The sequence below is a fragment of the Aotus nancymaae genome, unplaced genomic scaffold, assembly GCF_030222135.1.
Source record: "Aotus nancymaae isolate 86718 unplaced genomic scaffold, 86718_ANA_hifiasm-v0.15.2.pri h1tg000020l, whole genome shotgun sequence".
In the NCBI taxonomy this organism is placed as follows: Eukaryota; Metazoa; Chordata; class Mammalia; order Primates; family Aotidae; genus Aotus; species Aotus nancymaae.
In genome coordinates this window covers 23,045,217-23,064,440 of record NW_026988432.1, presented here as the reverse complement: position 1 = coordinate 23,064,440, position 19,224 = coordinate 23,045,217, and the positions used below count along the sequence as shown (strand labels likewise).

The 19,224-nt window shown below is 35.1% G+C and overlaps 1 long non-coding RNA gene across 2 annotated transcripts; it reads right to left on the bottom strand.

Moving 5' to 3' along the window:
* Nucleotides 1-787: 787 nt before the first annotated feature.
* LOC105725290 (uncharacterized) lies at nucleotides 788-17,842 on the bottom strand. Of its 2 annotated transcripts, none has more exons than XR_001109258.2 (5): nucleotides 17,759-17,842; nucleotides 7,754-7,832; nucleotides 7,232-7,371; nucleotides 7,014-7,087; nucleotides 788-6,626 (listed from the first exon to the last, which is right to left on the bottom strand). It is a non-coding gene; the product is annotated as an uncharacterized LOC105725290 (long non-coding RNA). The 2 variants fall into 2 exon arrangements; XR_001109259.2 differs by having other exon boundaries at nucleotides 788-6,440.
* Between the last annotated feature and the right edge of the window lie 1,382 nt (nucleotides 17,843-19,224).

The following is a 19,224-nucleotide window of genomic DNA, read 5'->3' as shown; positions in this document are numbered from 1 at the left end:
AATCTACAAAATAACCGAGATAGATCTTACTTATTTTGTTTTTGTTTCCTCTCCACTGGAACTTAATATATCATAACCATAGGTAGTTCCTATCGGAATCAGAAAATGCAGATGAACTTCTCTAAATGGGAATCTTCATGCCTGGGAAATCCTAGATCAGGAAAGAATCTTTTCACTTTGATTTCTTCAAAGTGGTCTATCATCAGTGTGTGTTTTAGAAAGAAATAATTGTTAAGTGCCAGGTATCATCATTCTTTATGTAAATTAACCCATTTAATCCTCACAAAGATCTTATAATTATACTATTATTATCATCAACATCCTAATTTTTTAGAGAGGAAACTAAGGCACAGAGAGATTAAATTCAGACAGTCGAGCCCACTCTTGAACTTAGGCAGCCTGACTCCAGGGCCTTGCACTTAACCAGTGTCCTATGCTGCACTAAAACACAGAATCATCTCTTATTTCTTAACCTTTGCTAACAACATTTATACACTGTCCAGTATAGAAAACTTAGAGTTCTCAAGGACAATTTTGTTGGGAGAAACATTATTTTATTTCATTGAAAATGAGTGTATCTCTGACAATGTTTGTTTTTGAAGCAATTAGTGAAAACAATATTCCAGGAAAGCTAGTGATTTATTTTTTGCTAAGAATTCTCCAGAGCGATAATACTGGGATCTTGAGTCCTAAACTCATGCGTGTGTAACTAATTAGGAGAAAAAGAGAAAAAGAAAAAGAAGCAAAGGAGACAAGAAGATGAGGCCTTGAAAACACAGAGTAGAAAAACAACATATGTCAAATTTATTTTAACACAACTCACTTAAATTCAGTGCAGATTGTCAACAGTGTTTACCAAGCTATTTGAATTTTCTGAGAATTTTCTTTCTTTCTATTAGTACATTCTTTAAAAAAAAAATTGTCAGGTATTTGTACATTTAGATATCATCTTTAGGGCAGTAATAGCTACCAATGTACTTAAAAATAAATCATTTGTATAGCCAATATGTTGAATAAAAAATATCTTTTTGGACAAAAAATTATATTTATGCTTAATTCCTATTTATTAATAAAGTCACACGTAAGTATAAATCAGTTGAAAAAATATAGAGAGCTATAGTAAAGTGATTACACAAGCAACAATAACAACAATTTACAGTTGTGATGGGTGCGTGTTTTATCTCTCCAGAAAAACCTACACACCTTCAAACATTTAGGGCACCTTTTGAGGAATGAGGAAGAAGTTAGGGAACACCTAATGGTAATTATATTAAATTGCCAACACAGAGTTGGGTGTGATACTGAAAAAAAAATCTAATACTAGGTGGCAAGTTTAAATGGAGAAAAGGGAGCTTGCTTAAAGAGAACTAGACAGACATTTTGAAAACGTGAGAACTTTGACAGTAAAAAGTCCCAGCGTGTAATTGCTGTTTACATTTTCCCTGCCTACCTTCCTTCCCTTGTTCCTACCCTCATTACTTCCCTCCTTCATTCCTCCTTCCCTCCCTCATGCCTGCCTTCCTTCTTCCCTCCTTCTTTCCCTTTCTCCTTCTCTCCCCCTTCCTGCCTCCCTCTATTTCTTTCTTTCACTTTTAAACAGCTTTATTGGGACATCATTGACATGTAAATATTATATATATATATATATATATATATATATATATATATTTAAAGTATATGACTTGGTGTTTTGATGTACATAGGGAGAGAGGGAAGTGGGGAGATGTTGGTCAAAGGGTACAAATGTTAAATTATGCAAGATGAATAAGTAGTTCTGGAGATCTTGAACAGGTTGACAGTAGTTAAAAATTGTCACTATGTTCAAGATCTCCAGAACTTATTAAAAATTGGTAACTATTCAGCATGGTGACGATAGTTAAAAATACGATATTGTTTGCTTGAAATTTACTAAGATGTTAAATCTTAAGTAAAATCTTCTTACCACACACACACGAGAGATGATAGACATGTTGACTAGCTGGAATAGAATGATTCATTCTTTCTTTCTTTAGTACATATTCATTGAGTGTCTACTCCAGGCATTGCTATAGGCAATAAAGTGCAATAGTGATCAAGGCAGATCATGTTCCTGCCCTCCTGAGGCTTACATTCTAATATAACACATCTCTAATACTGTTTCCATTTCCTTCATTTTTGCTGGCATCCCTCATTAATAAACCTGGGCTATTGTAAATATACTTTTGACTGGTTCCCTGGACTTCTATTTTCTCCCTCTACTCTGTTTAGCAACATATTTCTAATATGTTGCTTAGCTAATTTCTTTATATAGTAAGAGCCATAATACTATCAACCTCATATGATTATCATGACATTTAAAAGAAACCTACAAGTAGACAGCACAGTAGGTCCTCGTTAAATATTGGCCCATGTTGTTATTCCTAAGTTTGCATTGGCTTCTTCCTCTCTACTAGGGAAATGTTAAGCCCCTCATCCATCACTGGAGCTCTCCAAAGTTTTGGTTAGGGTGTGGCATATGACATGTTAGTGCAGTTCTGTTTGGTTTAGAGTTTATAACATAGTTGGGTTCACATATAAAGATAACAAAGGGATCATCTTTCATGGGTAATAAGCAGAGAGTATTTTTCTAGAATGCTTTGCAGTATTTCAAATTCTGCCTTATCAACCTACTCCCAGCCTGTCCAGATATGGGATATTATTATTACAACTAAGTTATGATGATAACCTCTACATGTCCATGGCCATCACCGTTTTTCTAGATCCCTGACCTTAAACCTGTTCTCACCTACTCCTCCCTCACCCTTGCTCTTACAGGCTCCCTCCTCAGGGCTGTGTTCCTATATTGGTAAATGACACTGCTAGGCCTTCACTGGCTGAGTCCAGAGACCTTGGAGTCATACCTGTTTTTTCCCCTCTCTATTACTCCATACTGAGTTCCTAAATAAAGCTTTGAGACTCTAATTTCAACCCAGTCCAACCCTGTCTCCTCTGCCCTGGTCCAAAGTATGTTCTCTGCTCTGAGTTACCACGAGAGCCTCTTACCTTGCCATCCTGCTTCCACTTTTGCTCCTAAAGTCTACTCTCATACAGCAGCCACAGTGATTCTTCTGAAACATTAAGTCACTTTAAAAAACAAGTCCCCTATTCCCCAGGTGACCTCTCATCACCCTTCACATTGATACAAATACCTTTACAGAGGCCCTCTCTGACTGGACTCTCTCCTTTTTTTTTTTTTGAGATGGAGTTTTTCTCTTGTTGCCCAGGCTGGAGTGCAATGGCACACTCTCGGCTCACCACAACCTCTGCCTCCTGGGTTCAAGTGATTCTCCTGCCTTAGCCTCCTGGGTAGCTGGGACTACAGGCATGTGCCACCACGCCTTGCTAATTTTGTGTTTTTAGTAGAGACAAAGTTTCTCCATGTTGGTCAGGCTGGTCTGGAACTCCTGACCTCAGGTGATCCGCCCACCTCTGCCTCCCAAAGTGCTGGGATTATAGGTGTGAACCACCGCCCGCAGCCCTGGACTCCTTTTCTACCCCTCTCATCTCTTGCTCACAGCCTTCCAGCCACACTGGCCTTCTTTTTGTTCCCCTGATTCACTGTGCATGCACTCTGCTAGAAGCCTTAACTCCCTAAGCTTTAGTTTTCTTTGTACAAGGGGGATATTTGTATAATGAAAAGTTTCTTTTTATAGAATGCTTGGGAAGATTACATTGGGTAAGGCCTGTAAGGTTCTAGGCACTGAACCTGGCATATAGTAATTTCTCAATAAATGGGTTAGTCTCATTTTTTCAATGGTCTAATTGACTTACATATCCCACTAGCAAATCAAATTTAATATTTCCAGTCTGAACTCACAAACATCTTCCCATAAATCAGTTAATTTTCTTGGCATTCTTATTCTTATAAGGACATCACCATTTTTCTAGATCCCTGATCTCAAACCTATTCTTATCTCCCTCACTCTTGCTCATATCCCACCTCTAACCAGTCATCAAGTTCTATTGATTCTATTTCTGAAAATTTCCATCTATTGTTCTCTTTCCTTTCTCAATACTGTCACACTAAACCTTTGTAGTAGATTCCTAATTGGCCATCCTGTTTCTGATCTATCCTTTCTAAACCATACTGTATTCCACTTTCAGATTCCTATAGCTCAGCTTAGCCCTGGTCAAGTCACTTCTATGCTTGGAAATCTTTGAAGTCTCCCCACTAGTTACAGAAGAAAGGCTCTGCTACTTGGTCTGCTATTTAAAGCCTCTGTATCAGTCAGAGTTCTCCAGAGAAACAGAATCAATAGGATATATGTGTGTATACCGCGTGTGTGTATATTGTGTGATGTGTGTGTATATATATAAATATCTAGAGAGAGAGAGAGAAAGAGAGAGAAAGTGTATATATACATATGTAAAAATTGGCTATCCACATCTATGAGCTCTGCATCGCAGATTCCACCAACCACAAATTAAAAATATGGGGGAAAAAAAGCAATAAAAACTAAGCATACAACAATAAAAAGTTATACAAATAAAACAGAGTATCACAACTATTTTTATAGCATTTATATTGTATTGGATATTATAAGTAATTTAGAGATCATTTAAAGTATATTGGAGAATGTGCATAGGTGATACACAAATACTATGTCATTTTATGCAAATGTTATGGCAGATGCCTGGATTGAGTGGGTCCAAACATTAAAAATGTTACAATACATAAAATAAAAAAGTGAAATTCCTTATTTACTACATTTATTGTGGTTACTTCATTTTCATTAAATAAAGTACAAAAAAAAAAAAAAGAATTGCAGAAAATAGGTATTGCTTATCTCAGATAACAAAAACAGAATGTGCTGAAGGGGAATATACAGTAACAAGGATTCCCACAGTCTATCCAAAGTCATAAATAATCGTATTTCCTGTTTTAAAAAACAGTGTATATCTGCCAGTTCTAAAGTGAATGTTACCTATTCCAAGTTACAAAATACGCATTTAGTTTATTTAAAGTAAAGGCAGGATGACAGACAAGAAGTTTTAGCAAGACTATAGCATTCTAACACTGCTTTTTGCATATGAGGGATTTTTGGGCAATAAAGAGCACCATGACACAGGAACATGTCAGGGGATTCATCTATAAAGTGACCACAGTCTTGCATATGCTAAATTCTTACTTAAGGTATTTGATATTTCTCAGAGCTGGTGAAAGGATTTTTTTTCTTTCTCTAATTTCTTTTCTTTTTTTTTTTTTTTCAGTAAGCCAGCTCCTCAGAAGTCAAAATATGCCAGGCCATATATTTTATTTTACCTCAGTTCTCAGAAATGTTCTTCCTGCATTAATAGTTAATGCTACATCTTCTACTTCTATAGAAGGCAGATAAAAATATTCATTTGAAGAATGAATCAGAATAATTACCAAACTGTGGTCAAAGACATTTTTAAAAATTATATTCCATAGGCATATTGGAAAGATTAATATTATTTTTGTATTTCTTTATTGTTAATTATTATGGATACATAGTAGTGGTACATATTTATGGTGTACGTGTGATGTTTTATACAGGCATACAGTATATAAGGATCAAATTAGGGTAATTGGGGTATCATCACTTCAAGCTCTTATCATTTGTGTTACAAACATTCCATTTCTACTCTTTTAGTTATTCTAAAATATGCAGTAAATTTCTATTAACTGTAGGCACTCTGTTCTGCTACTGAATACTAGATCTTAAATCAGATTTAGTATTTAATGGTTTTATTTCTTAAGAGGTAATATTCATATACTACTAAGCCCAGGGCCTAGCTACATGGATACTTACTAAATGGTAGCTATTGTATTCTTAAAAAATTACAATTTTTTAAAGATTTATTGCCAGACAAATATTTGAGTGTTCCAAGAAGTTTGTTTATTTTTAATAAAACAAAAAACAAGAATTATATGCTCACACATATTTACCTATTTCACATAACTGATAGAAACTCAAAACTTAATTTAGTGCCTAACTTCAATTATTATCTTATTTTGGATACTTAACACATCTATTTCTAGTCATTTTATAATTATAAAAAATTAGCTGTATTATTTCACATAGGTTTTAACATTCTGATCTGCTCTAATTGGTTTTTGGAAGGAGGTAAAAATAATTAAAACACAATGAAGCAGGATAGTTCCCTGACCCCTTCATAGGCAGGAACTGGAGTGCAGGGGCATTAGAACTAGCCAACAGCTTTGGACCTGCTGTGCCTCACCCCTTGCAGGAAGGGGAGCATGCAGGTAAGTGGGTTTGGGAGCGGGAACAAGTACTTTTGGGTGCTGCCAGTAGGAGCAAAACTGTGCAGGCCCCATGGCCAGACTCCTCTTTGAAGCTATGCTTTCAAGCCATCCATCTGATGTCAAGCCACTTCTCTCTGACGCGCAATTGTAGTCTCCGACATTCAGCTGTTTCTCCTCTCTCTGCCTGTTGAGGCTGGGGTTTTTATGGGCGGCAAAAGATAGAGGGTAGGGAAGGCCATGGGTGGTTTTGGAAAATACAACATTCGAGTAGGAAAATAGAGATGTAAGTTTTCACTATAGGCTGCAGTTTCAGACTTGAGGGTGGGGCCCTCCCTGGGGACCTGGCCTCTTCTGCTCAGCATTTTCCTGGCTCCTGTCCCTATCAACAATGACAAGAAATAATGCTGCAAGGCCTCCAACTACTGACACTTTTCATAGACATTAGGATACTTCAAACAAAATGTAGAATATTTATGTCTTGAAAATAAAATTGATCCAGATGCCAACAACATGCATTTTTTTTTTAATTCTAGAGTTTAATAATATTAAAAATATCACCAGAAAAATAGTCCGGATAATATTTATGCCCCATTTACAAGATGAAACAAAATATTTTACAAAATTAACATTGCCATTTTCTAAAGAGAATTCTGAGAAAAGCAAAAGTTTTGCTGTGACTTAAATATTAATTTATGCCATGTTCTAACACTTGAAAGCAGTGCGCTATATATATGGCTATGTTACAGAGAATCCCAAACATGTATACCTGATTCTGCTGCCACTACTCCTGCTGGGTGATCTTTGCAGAGTTATTTAGCCCCTCTGAACCTCTATCCCTATCTGTAAAATATTAGAAAATAATTTTTACCATTCATTGTTGTAAGGATTTATAATAATTTATGCAGCCAGCCTAAGACAGAGTCTGGTACCAATATTCTATAATTGGTAGCTGTTAAAAATAATAACAAGACCAATGATACATACCTGTGCTAGCCTAGAATTGTGCAGAACACGAGTCCTCCAAGGACCTTCCATCACTGAATGGGGCAAGCAGAGTAATATCTGCAGCAAAGTAGGCTGGTTCTTCCTTCTGAGGTAATACTGGCTTGACTAGCTTTGTCTCTCTTTGATGATGTTGGAAGTGAAAATGGTAAGAATTGTTAACGATTGGTTTTTGCTTATTTCAAACATCTAAAGTAACTTAACACTGAGAAAATAACATGTTATTGACACAAGGTTACATTTCACTTCTTTTTTGTAAGAAAGAGAGAAAAATAATCACTTACAACAATCATGACTAAACATGTTTTTCAGGCTATGGGTTGTTTCCTGTAACACCCTGGAATAATTACTTACTTTTATCCCTAATCTGTCCTTGGTTAATTGCATACAATTTCTGTTGATCATCTTACAGTTGTGCTAAGGTTCTAAAAACCTGACGTTTGCACATAACATAACACATAAATTGAATCTGGAGATTGTGCCCACTGGAGACTAGATACTGACCCAGATGGTGACTGTAGCATGACTTCATATAGAACTGTCATCATCTATAGTTTCTCATGCAATAATTGCAGTTGTTTTGCTGAAAAAGAAAATGACAGTATGAGTCTCAAATGTTTTAAGGTTGTGTCCTTCTATTAATAAAACAATTTGATTTTGGTATTCAACATATTGCAACTTCTTTGATTGGTAAGAATAAACTCAGTAGAGAAAGTTGAGCTAAATGTATATCAGTTTTGGCCCCTTAACTTTATTTCTAAGAAAATATAAACACAAATAAACAGAAACCCTTACCTGTTAATTTTAGGTGTTCCTCTATGAAAACAAAAATAAACAAAAGCTACTATAAATACTACCTAGGAAGGCGGGGAGTTGTTTTATCACAGTGTGGCTATGAAGTCTAGAAACACACCTTATTTGACTTTATCAAGACATGAAATGTAGGCTGGGCACAGTGGCTCATGCCTGTAATCCCAGCACTTTGGGAGGCCAAGATATGTGGATTAGTTGAGTCCAGGAGTTCAAGACCAGCCTGGGGAACATAGTGAAATCTCATTTCTCCAAAAAATACAGAAATAAGCCAGGTATGGTGGTGTGCACCTGTAGTCCCAGTTACTGGAGAGGCTGAGTCAGGAGGATTGCCTGAGCCTGGGAGGTGGATGTTGCAGTGAGCCGTGATTGTGCCACTGCACGCCAACCTGGACAATAGAATGAGATTCTGTCTCAAAACAAAAAACAAAAAACAAAAAAACCCCACAAAAACCAAAACCCTGAAAACAAACAAAAGAAAACCAGGACACCAAGTGCTGATTGCACTTGACAGGCTGGGGGAGGTTCCCTGGAGTAGGACCTGTAGGGTGGTGCATGACACCGCATCACACTATCCCACAGCTGGTGGGATGATGTTAAACAAAACTTACTGAATGATGTGGCTGTATGGAGTGAGATGCCTACTTCCCAGATATGAAGACCTTTGTTATGTCTTCCAGAGTAGGCTAAAGGCATAGGTTTACTTAGTGAATACCAAAGACACAAATCATCTGAGGCAACGCATTGCAGATGCATGTACAGGGATTGATGGAAACGCTGCATTAATGCATTACATTCATTTCCATTCTGCCCAGCATAGTGAAATATGTGTTGCTAATGAGAAACAACTCATTGAACTTTCATGTAATGTCATAGAACACCCATGTATTTTAATGTAACATCACTGATCTGTTTATTGTGTCTGTTTGTCTGTGTTTCCAAAATTATGGTCATCCTATAGGTCTCTGATCTCTGAGTAGCACACTGACTAGGGTGTTGAACCATCCTTGTTTGCCTGGACCTGAGGAATTTCTAAGAATGCTGGACTTTTAGTTTTAAAACTAGGAAAGTACTGGGAAAAGTAGGACGAGTTGATCACTCTGATGATGACGTACCAAGATGTGAAAACCTTGGTCAATATGTGCCACCTCGAATACTAGCATAGTAAGTATAGAATCCATCTAACATTAATTTCTAGACACAAAGACAGGTAGCCATGTTCTTACTGTAAGACTTGTAGTTGCTTTGCATCTCAGGAGTATTTCATCACTATCTTTTGAATGGCATTTGTAATATACCACAGTGAAAGATAATGACCAACCAAGAATTCATGGACCAACTCAGCTATCCACATCAAGTCCCAGCATGGAGCCAGAGAGGTACAACGTAGAAACAAAAGCATAGTTAACCAGTCCTGTGAGCATTTGGAAACTTTTTTCTCAGAAGTGAATGGATCTTTTCAGGAATATTAAACTGAATGGGCTGAAAAAAAAAAAGTAGGTGCAATCTACTGCAAGGAATCCTCCCAGTTTTGTAACTGCCTCTCATCTCTCATGCAGTCATTTTAATAAGCAGTCTCCCCACCCCCACCACACACACACAAAATAGAAGAAGAGAGAAAGAGCTCTGGGGCCAGGAAAGATTGGGAAGGAATCCTACCTCCATTCCTTCTTGACTGTGTGACTTTGATCAAGTCACATAACATCTCTGAGCTTCTATGGCCTCATCTCCGAAATGAGGGATCCCTGGTCTAGGCCAGCTTCCTTTGTCATCTACTCTTAGGTACTACAGTCTTTTCCATCAGAGCACAGAGCTCAGTGATGATTATTTGCTGTCAACTCGCTGTAAGCCCTTTGAGAGCAGAAGTCATGCCTTTTTTTAAGTTAGATTATGTTCTTATAGGGGCACTCAATCACTTTTGTTGAACAGAGAAATTTGCTGATTTTTTTTGAAGATTATATGAGATAACTTATCTGTAGGGTTCCTAGAACCTTCTTTCCTTCCTGTCTCCCAAAGTCCACTCAATGCCTAAATGTTCCAGTTTTGCTTTTATATTTGTAGAACGAGGTTTAGTTAAAAGACATTTTGTAAATATATAGAGAATCTGAAAATCGATCAGATGCCATATCTGCATGTTCATCAAATCTGCATATTTGGCTGGAATGCCAATATCCATCAGTTATTTGAAAGTACTGTACATGCATACTTAGGATCTGGTCTTGAAATTGTGACCAGGGAGAGCAGGTGGTTTATTTTGTTATAACTAGTGATCTCTATTTCTGTGGTGAGGCTGAGCTGATTATCAACAATTTCCGTGGATTACATAGACTTTTGCCAATTTTGAGCCCTGTTACTGCATCCTAGACAAGAATTCTGTCTGAGCAGGCAGTGAAAAGTGAAGACTTGTGGGCAGTTTATTTCATTTTATCCAATCAACTCAATATTTCAGCTGTATGTGATTTTTTTCCAAATTATGTAGTTGATTGCTTCAATTTTTAACTTCCTTATGCATGTCTAGACACATCATTAGAACTGACAAAGAAGATGAGAGAATTTAAGAGGCATGCCCATCTCCACAGCAAAGGGTCTTATGAGATGGATAAATTTAGGAAGTTACTCCTTTCCAAAAAAAATTCATTTGAAACAAGTCATAAAATTATTTGTACAAGGAAAACTGCTCAGCTCACCAATAAGTTAATATGGGACAGATTTGACAAATGCAGCTGTATCTGCAGTTTTTATGGTGGGCTTAAGAAAAGTTCTAATACCCTTTCAAGGAGCCTTTTAATTTTCCTTGTCGTTTAAAAAAGTTACCTAGGTATAATAGTCCAAAAACTTTAACAGCTGCTCCATGATGTGGTCCCTAAATGTCCACAGTGGGTGGTGCACGCTCACCATTGTTCTCCAGGATGGTTTTGTTGTTGCCAGTTTCTTGCCTTACTACATCCTCTGCTCTTTTTGAGTATGTCACTCTCAGCTATACTTCCTTAAAGTCAGAAAGAAGGACAGAAATTAAAAACATGTAAAAACTAAAATTAAGTACCCCCAAAATAATTGTTTTATGCATAAACCTAGTAAGAACACAAAATCCAGGTTGTTGCCAAACACTTAAAAACATTTGTGGTTTACCACAAATGCTACTTTATGTTTTAAATTTTTAAAAATTTTACTCTTTCACTTGACCTATTCATAGGGCACATAGTGATGTTTTGATATATATAATTTGTAGTGATCAGATCAGGTAATTAGTATATCCAGCATCTCAAACATTTATCATTTCTTTATATCAGGAAAGTTCAATAGCCTCCTTCAAGCTATTTGAAATTATATATTATTGCTATCTATAGTCATCCTACAGTGGTTTAGAGCACTGGAATCTGTTTCCTCTATTTAGCTATAATTTTGTATTGTTTAATAAATCTCTCTACTGTTCCGTTCATGTGTTTTCATTGTAAACAAGGGTGTGCATGCTTGTTTGTTTTATTTTCTTTTTAAACTGTAAGATGAAACTGATGGAATTAAGGGCCCATATGATAGCACTCTCTATGTGTCAATCATTGGCATATTCAGAGTTCAAATAGATATTCTTTGTAGAGATCAATTATAGGATATAAAATGTGAAATTAACTCTAGTGATTTTTTAAAATAGAAAAACATACCAAGATTACTTCTTTTACCAATTGTACTAATTCATATTCATACTTTAGCAAATAAAATCTCTAGAATAAAAATTGAGAAACACTGGCCTCTCCCAACTTCAGTGTCTTATAACTATATGATGGGGGTCAGAGAGTGCATACTATGATATGCTTGTACATGTTTTCCAGCAGAATTTATTCTCTCATTCAAAACGTTTACTGAGTACCTCCTATTTCCCAGGCACTAATGCTGTGCTGCCAGTTTTAGGAAAATGGAAAGTGAATAAGATATTGTTTCAGCCACAGGGGACATTTCCACGAGTGAGACGAATGGATGGTTCCTTCTTCCATAGTGTGATGAATGCTTTGATAAAGACAAGTTCTTCTTAGAGGTAGATCCTGGATTGAAGTAATGGTTAATGAAGCTGATGAATTAGTCAGTGATCTTTGAGATTAATCATGGGAATGGGCGAAGTGGGATCAAGAAGGCATACAGTAATAAGAATGTAGGTTGGGAGGACATAACCTTCCTAACCTGTAATTGTCAAAAGGGACCCTTCCTTGAGTTTTAGAGAGTATTGATAGGTATGATGGAGATGAGTTACTATGACATGCACTTTCTAAAAAAAATAAAAAACAAATTTCTAGATCTCCTGCCAGGTCTTTAGTGTTCCTTTTACACTCTGTCCTATACTTACACATGATGTTTCCTATACACAGGAACTTATTTGCATTTTGTCACCTATAAAGTTTATACAAAAGCGAAAAAATAAAATGATTTGCAGAACCCCAACTATGTCGTATGTGCTCCTGGGATAAAAATCGCCTTTTCTTCATTCTTTTTGAGCACATTGGCAACTTTTTTGCATTAGATTTATTCATTAACTCAAAAGTGTATACAGTCCTGTTGTCAAAAAGGTGAGTTCACTAATTTTGAATTTGTCAAATTTGGGTCACCTAAAGAAGTCAGGCAATTTTTCCTACTGTATAATCCCCTTATTAATGTTGTGAAAAATCTGAAGATATGTATATTTAAACAAATTTTGGAAGACAGAGAAATTAGACAATCAGATTGATCATGAAAGTTGAAAAGATGGAAATCTGAAGAAAATTTCTTTTATAAAAAGCAAAAGACATTGGATGAAGAATGATTTCTTATTCTGTCTTCTATGTGAAGAAGAAATAGATGAATTCTGTAGGAGGAGGAATGTAGGTAAGAATTCTTGGAGAGCAATTTCCTTTAGAAGGTCTAATGATAGTGGAACTGGTCTGTGTGGAAATTCCTATAATTTCCTTTTAGAATTTTCAAATTAATGTTGATATTCATCTGACTGTTGCTGTATTTGTGTTCTTATCTGAAAGGCTAGTTGGCTTCTTTCTTTGGGGCCTATTATTCCTTCATTTTATTTGTTTGATATGTACAGTGACTTGGACCAGTTTATCAACTCTTCTAAGCTTCTGTTTCCTCTGAAGCAGAATGAGGATAATCATAGCTCCTACATTTCAGGTTGTTGTGAGGATTAAATGGGATAATGCTTATAAGACTCTAATAGCAAAAGCCCTGGTGCATAGTAAGCAATTCACAAATGTGAATTATTATTTTAATTATTATTATTAGAGGGACACTCTGACCCATCAACAGCAGGGCATGCATCTGAAATTTTTCCTACAGGAGTTTCCACTTGCCCTCATTTAGAATACTGACACATTGTGAGCCTACTGGTTAGGTAAATGGACATGTTCTCTAGGCAAAGAAAGCCAATAGGCACTTCTTTTTTTCTTTTTTTTTTTCTTTTTGCTTGTTTTTTTATTTATTTTTGAGACAGGGTCTTGCTCTGTCATCCATGCTGGAGTGCAGTGGTGCAATCATGGCTTGCTACAGCCTCAACCTTCCAGGCTCAAGTGATATTCCCACCTCAGCTCTCTAAGTAACTGGGACTACAGTCACATACCATTATGCCCAGCTAATTTGTTTTTAAATTTTTTGTACAGAGGAAGTCTCTCTCTGTTGTCCAGGCTGGTCTCAAGATCCTGGGCTCAAATGATCCTCCTACCTTGGCCTCCCAAAGTGCTGGGATCACAGGGGTGAGCCACCATGCTGGCCGGCACTTCTTAAAGGCAATTATGTGGGGATGGGATGGGGGGAGGCTAACAAGTTGCACTAGGAAAACTCAGACAATGGACAGCCCCCATAATGTGGTCCTACTTAGTAATTTCACAAAAAGTAGAGAGTCCTTGATTTTTAAAGTAATATAATATTTATGTAAAAACATCAATTTGGTCCCTGAATAGCAAAGATATCAGTATATTATTTAATTTTGTACATTCTCTGAAGGTAATTTCCCTCAAACATTTAAAATGCTTAGAAATATTTGGAAATAAAAAAGAATTGACCTCCAAAGAAGCCAAGATTAGGCTTTTTGGAACAATATATTAATGATGATGAAAAATAATATTAGTGACCCAATTTATATACTGCCTACAGTAAATTGACTTCAAATATACAAAAAATTGGCTAAGAATAAAAACATGGAAAAAGATATATTATAATAATGTTAGTTAAAATAAAGCTGATGTGGCTATATTAACATCAAGCAAAGTAGAATTTCAGAACAAAGAACATTATCAAGGATAAAAAAAGGCCATTCCATAATGATAAAAGGGTCAATTCATTAATAGAACATAACAATCCAAAATATTTATGCAGGTAATAACAGAGCTTTAAAATACATTAAGCAAAACCTGATAGCAGAAATAGACAAATCCAAAATTATAATAAGAGATTTAAATATTCAAACTCAATAAGTGATAGAACAAGTAGGTAGAAGATAGGGATATAGAAAGTAAGGATAGAGAAGACTTACCATTATCAATCAGCTTGACGTAATTGACATTTATAGAACAATATCTAACAATAGCAGAATATTCTTTTTAAGAATACATGTCTAATTTATGAAGATGGATAATATTCTTAGCCATAAAAGAAGTCTTAATATATATAAAAAGTGATAAAAATCATACAAAGTATCTTCTCTGACCAGAAAGGAATTTAATTAGAAATCAACAACATAAATGTCTTCAGCAAATCCTCAAATATTTGGAAACTAACTAATAGATGGGTCAAAAAAGAAATCAGAAAGAAATTATAAAATATTTTGAACTGAGTGAAAATGAACAAACAAGGTACCAAAATTTGTGGGATATATAAAAAGCAGTAATTAGAGAGAAATTTATGGCACTAAATGTCTCCTTTAGAAAAAAAAGAATGATCTGAAATTAATGACATTAGTTTCCATCTTTAGAAGTTACCATAAGAAGAACAAATAAAATTCAAGGTAAGCTGAAGAAAGAAAATAATGCAGACTTGAGAGATCAATGAAATGGAAACAAATTAGAGGAAATGAATGAAACAAAACCTAGATTCTTAGAGAAGATCAATAAAATGGATAAACCTCTAGTTAGACTATCCATGAGAAAAAGATGAACTATCAATATCAATAATGAAAGAGGTGATATGAGTAGAGATTTCTCAGATATTAAAATGATAATCAGAGAATAGTATGAACAACTTCATGCCAATTTATTCAATAACAAAGATGAAACTGACAAGTTTCTTAAAAGACTTATCAAACTTTTCTCAAGAATAAATGTATAACCCAAGTAGCCCTGCATCTATTAAAGAAGATAAATTTGCAGTTAAACATATTCCCATAAAAAAAACCTTCAGGCCCAGATGGCTTCAATAGTGAGTTCTACCACGCATCTCTATGCAAAATAATTCCCCAAATGAAAGAGGAGTGAACACTTTCCAACTCATTCTACAAAGTCAGCATTACCCTGGTTCCAAACCTAGAAAAGGACATTGTAAGAGAAGAAAACTGCAGCCTAATATGACTCATGAATATAGATTAAAAAATTCTTAAAAGTTTAGTAAATAAAATCTAAAAAATATTAAAGGAAAATGTATCTTAACCAAGTAGGGTTTATTTCAGGAATGCAATGTTCATTTGAAAATCAATTTTTTCAAGATTTGAAAATCAATCGATGTACTTCACTTTATCAACAGATGAAATAAAAACAACCACATGATCATCTCAATATATGTAGAGAAAACATTTAATAAAATTTAACATTCATTCATGAAAAATTCTCTCAGCATACTGCAGACTAGAAGCAACTTCTTGGACCTCACAAAGTGTGCGTATAAAATGACCTCTGGCTAACATATTTAATAATGAAAGATGGAATAATAAAGTGTGGCCCTAATATTTGGAACAACACAAGTATTTTTTTTTTAACCACTGTTTCTAAACATCATACCGGAAGTCCTAATGAGTGCAATAAGACATGAAAATAAAATAAAAGGCATAGATTAGAAAACTATCTGTATGTAAAATTGTCTTTTTTATAGATGAAATAATCATATATGTAGAAAGTACTATGGAATCTACAAAAAAGATACTAGAATTAATAAGTGAGTTTAGTAAGGTTGCAGAATGTAAAATATTCATTAATCATATTTTTATGTACTAGTGTGATAGTTGAATAACATTCCCCATTCCCAAGATGTTCATTACCTAACCCCTGAACCTGTGAGTATGTTTCCTTCCATGGCAAAAGAGACTTTGTAGGTATTACCAAGTGAAGGATTTTGAGATGGGGAGATTATCTTGGTTTATCCAGATGCGGCTAATGTAATCACAATGGTACTTATAAGAAAGAGAGAGAGTTAGAGAAAAAGATGTGATAACTGAAGCAGAGGTTGGAGAGATGTGTAGCCATAAGCCAAGAAATGCAGGAAATTTCTAGAAGCTGGGAAAGCCAAAGAAATAGATTCCTCTAGGAGGAATGCAGGCCTGCTGACAAATTTTAGATTTCTTACCTTAAGAACTATAAGAGAATATGTTTCTATTGCTTTAAGCCACTGAATTTGTGATAATTTGTTATAATGGCAACAAGAAAGTAATACAACTAGTGATAAATAATAGATTGAGATTGAAAGCAAAATCATGTACAAAAGCACCAAAATATAAAGTATTCATACACTAAAGAATGCAAAAATGAATGAAATAAATTAAAAATTTAATTTAATAGTAACAGATCACCTTTATGGATTGGAAGACTCAATATTTTAAAGATAACAGTTCACCCCAAGTAGGTCTATAGATTCAATGGAACCTCAATAAAAATTTCATTAACTTTTTATAGAAATGGAAAATCTATTCTGACATTCATATGAAAATGCAAAGTACGTATAGCAGCACAAGTAATTTTTAAAAAGTGGAACAAATTGGAGAACTTATACTATCTGACTTCAAGGCTTATTATAAAGCTGCAAGAGTAAAGTTAATGTGGTATTGGTGTCAAGTCAAATAAATAAATGGAACAAAATGAATAATTGAGAAGTAGAACCACTTATATATGGTCATTTTAATTTTCAAAAATAGGTAAAGTATATTCAGTGGAAAAAGAAAAGACTTCAACAAATGCAAAAAAAAAAAATAAAACTAAACTAGAAATAATACCTGCACTATATGCAAAAATTAACTCAAAATGGACCACAGACCTAAATTGTATAGGTCTATATACAGAAGTATACAGTTTTATATAACTGTAAACTTCTAGAAGATAACATAGAAGAAAATATTTTGAGACCTGGGGTTATACAAAGATTTCTTAGATTAGATACCAGAAGTATAGTCTATAAAGAAGACAAATTGATAAATTGGACATTGTTCAAATTAAGATGTTCTGCTCTTTAAAAAGCACAGCTAATAGAATGAAAGACAAGCCTCCCTATGGGAGCTAATATTTGCAAATCATATATTATATAAAGGAAATATATCCAGAACATACAAAGAATTCCCAAAACTCAATATCCAATTAAAATCCTCATAAAATCCTCTTTTCCTCATGAAAGTGAGAGATACTTCATCAAGGAAATATTTGATGGCAAATAAGCACATGCTTATCATATTTAGTCATTAGAGAAATACAAAACAAAATCACATTGCAATACTACTTTGCACTAATTAGAATGTATAAAATTGAAAACACCTACCATTCCAACTCTTGACAAGGATGTAGAATAAGCACACTGCTTTGGAGAATGTAAAATATGGTACAACATCTTCGGAAAACAGTTTGGCAGTTTTTGGAAGTTAAAAATACCCTTACCATATGACCTAGTAATTCTACTCTTAGGTGGTTACCCAAGATAAATGAAATCATAGGTCTATATAAAGATTTGTACACAAATATTCATAGCAGCTCTATATGTAATAGCCAAAAACTGGAAACAACTCCAAATGTCCATCCACACCTGGATAAATAATTATAGTATATCCGTACAATTCAATCTACTCAGCAACAAAAAGGAATTAACTTGGGATATATGTGATGACATAAATGAATCTTAGTATAATTCTAAATGAAAAAATCTAGATTACAAATTATGTTCTGTGTAACTGTACTTATATAATATCTGGAAAATGCAAAGTTATCTACAGCAATAGCAAGCAGATCAGTGGTTGCTTGGGGATGGGCAGTGGTGGGGAGGAGCAGGAGGGAGGTATTAGAAAAAGGCCCCCCCAAAATTCTAGGAGAGGAGGAATTTGTTCATTTTCTTAGTATTGATGATAGTTTCACCTTTGCATATAAACTGTATACTTTAAATATTGTGATTTGTTATGTGTCAATTATATCTCAATAAAGCTGTTAAAAAATGATTGTTTTGACACATGGATAAAAAGTCCTTAGCTTCAGAAAGAACTTGTCCCTGGGTATCGTGGAATACAGTAGTGCATGAAGCAGTCAAGTCCCTCTGAGTTATTGTTCTGGCTGGGAGTGTCTTTATGCAGGATCAGTGGAAATGGCGGCAGATGTCTCCTTCCCTCAGAAACAATGTTCTTCATTCTTTTATGTTCAGATTAACTGATATGAAGATGACCACGCAGGATAGTTTTGTCCTATATATGTTCTTCTATTCCTTACCTTATCAAATATTAAGGTGCTATTTTATGCTGACCGATATTTGAACCTTTATTTTTAATTTATAAGTTTGAATATTTTTAATCTTCTATCAAGGGAAGCCACACAAGCAAGGCTGGTGCTCCTGCCAGTGCCACATAGATGGGTATAGTTTCCAGAACAGGGACTTGGGCAGTGTTTTCAGTGTTGGCCATCTACAACAACCAGAAGAGGTTGGAGCCAAAACAAGGGCAGAACCGTGTCTGAAGAAGACACCCAGGATCAGAACTAGATGCTAGATTTGATAATCATCAAATGGTCATCAAATGAGGGTCAATATGGTGATAAGGGGCAGATATGGGAGATTTTCCAGAGTTCAGTAGCCTGAAGAAAAAGCATAAAGCAGAAATGAGGTGAAAGGGGACATGTCTTTGGTCATAAATAGAAATGGGTTCCCTGGAACTTTCTTCCATTCGGTATTGACTGCAGGATGATGTGTGGGTCATCTGGGTCAGAAGGCACGGGGTTTAGGGCTGGAATAATGGATATAAAACACAT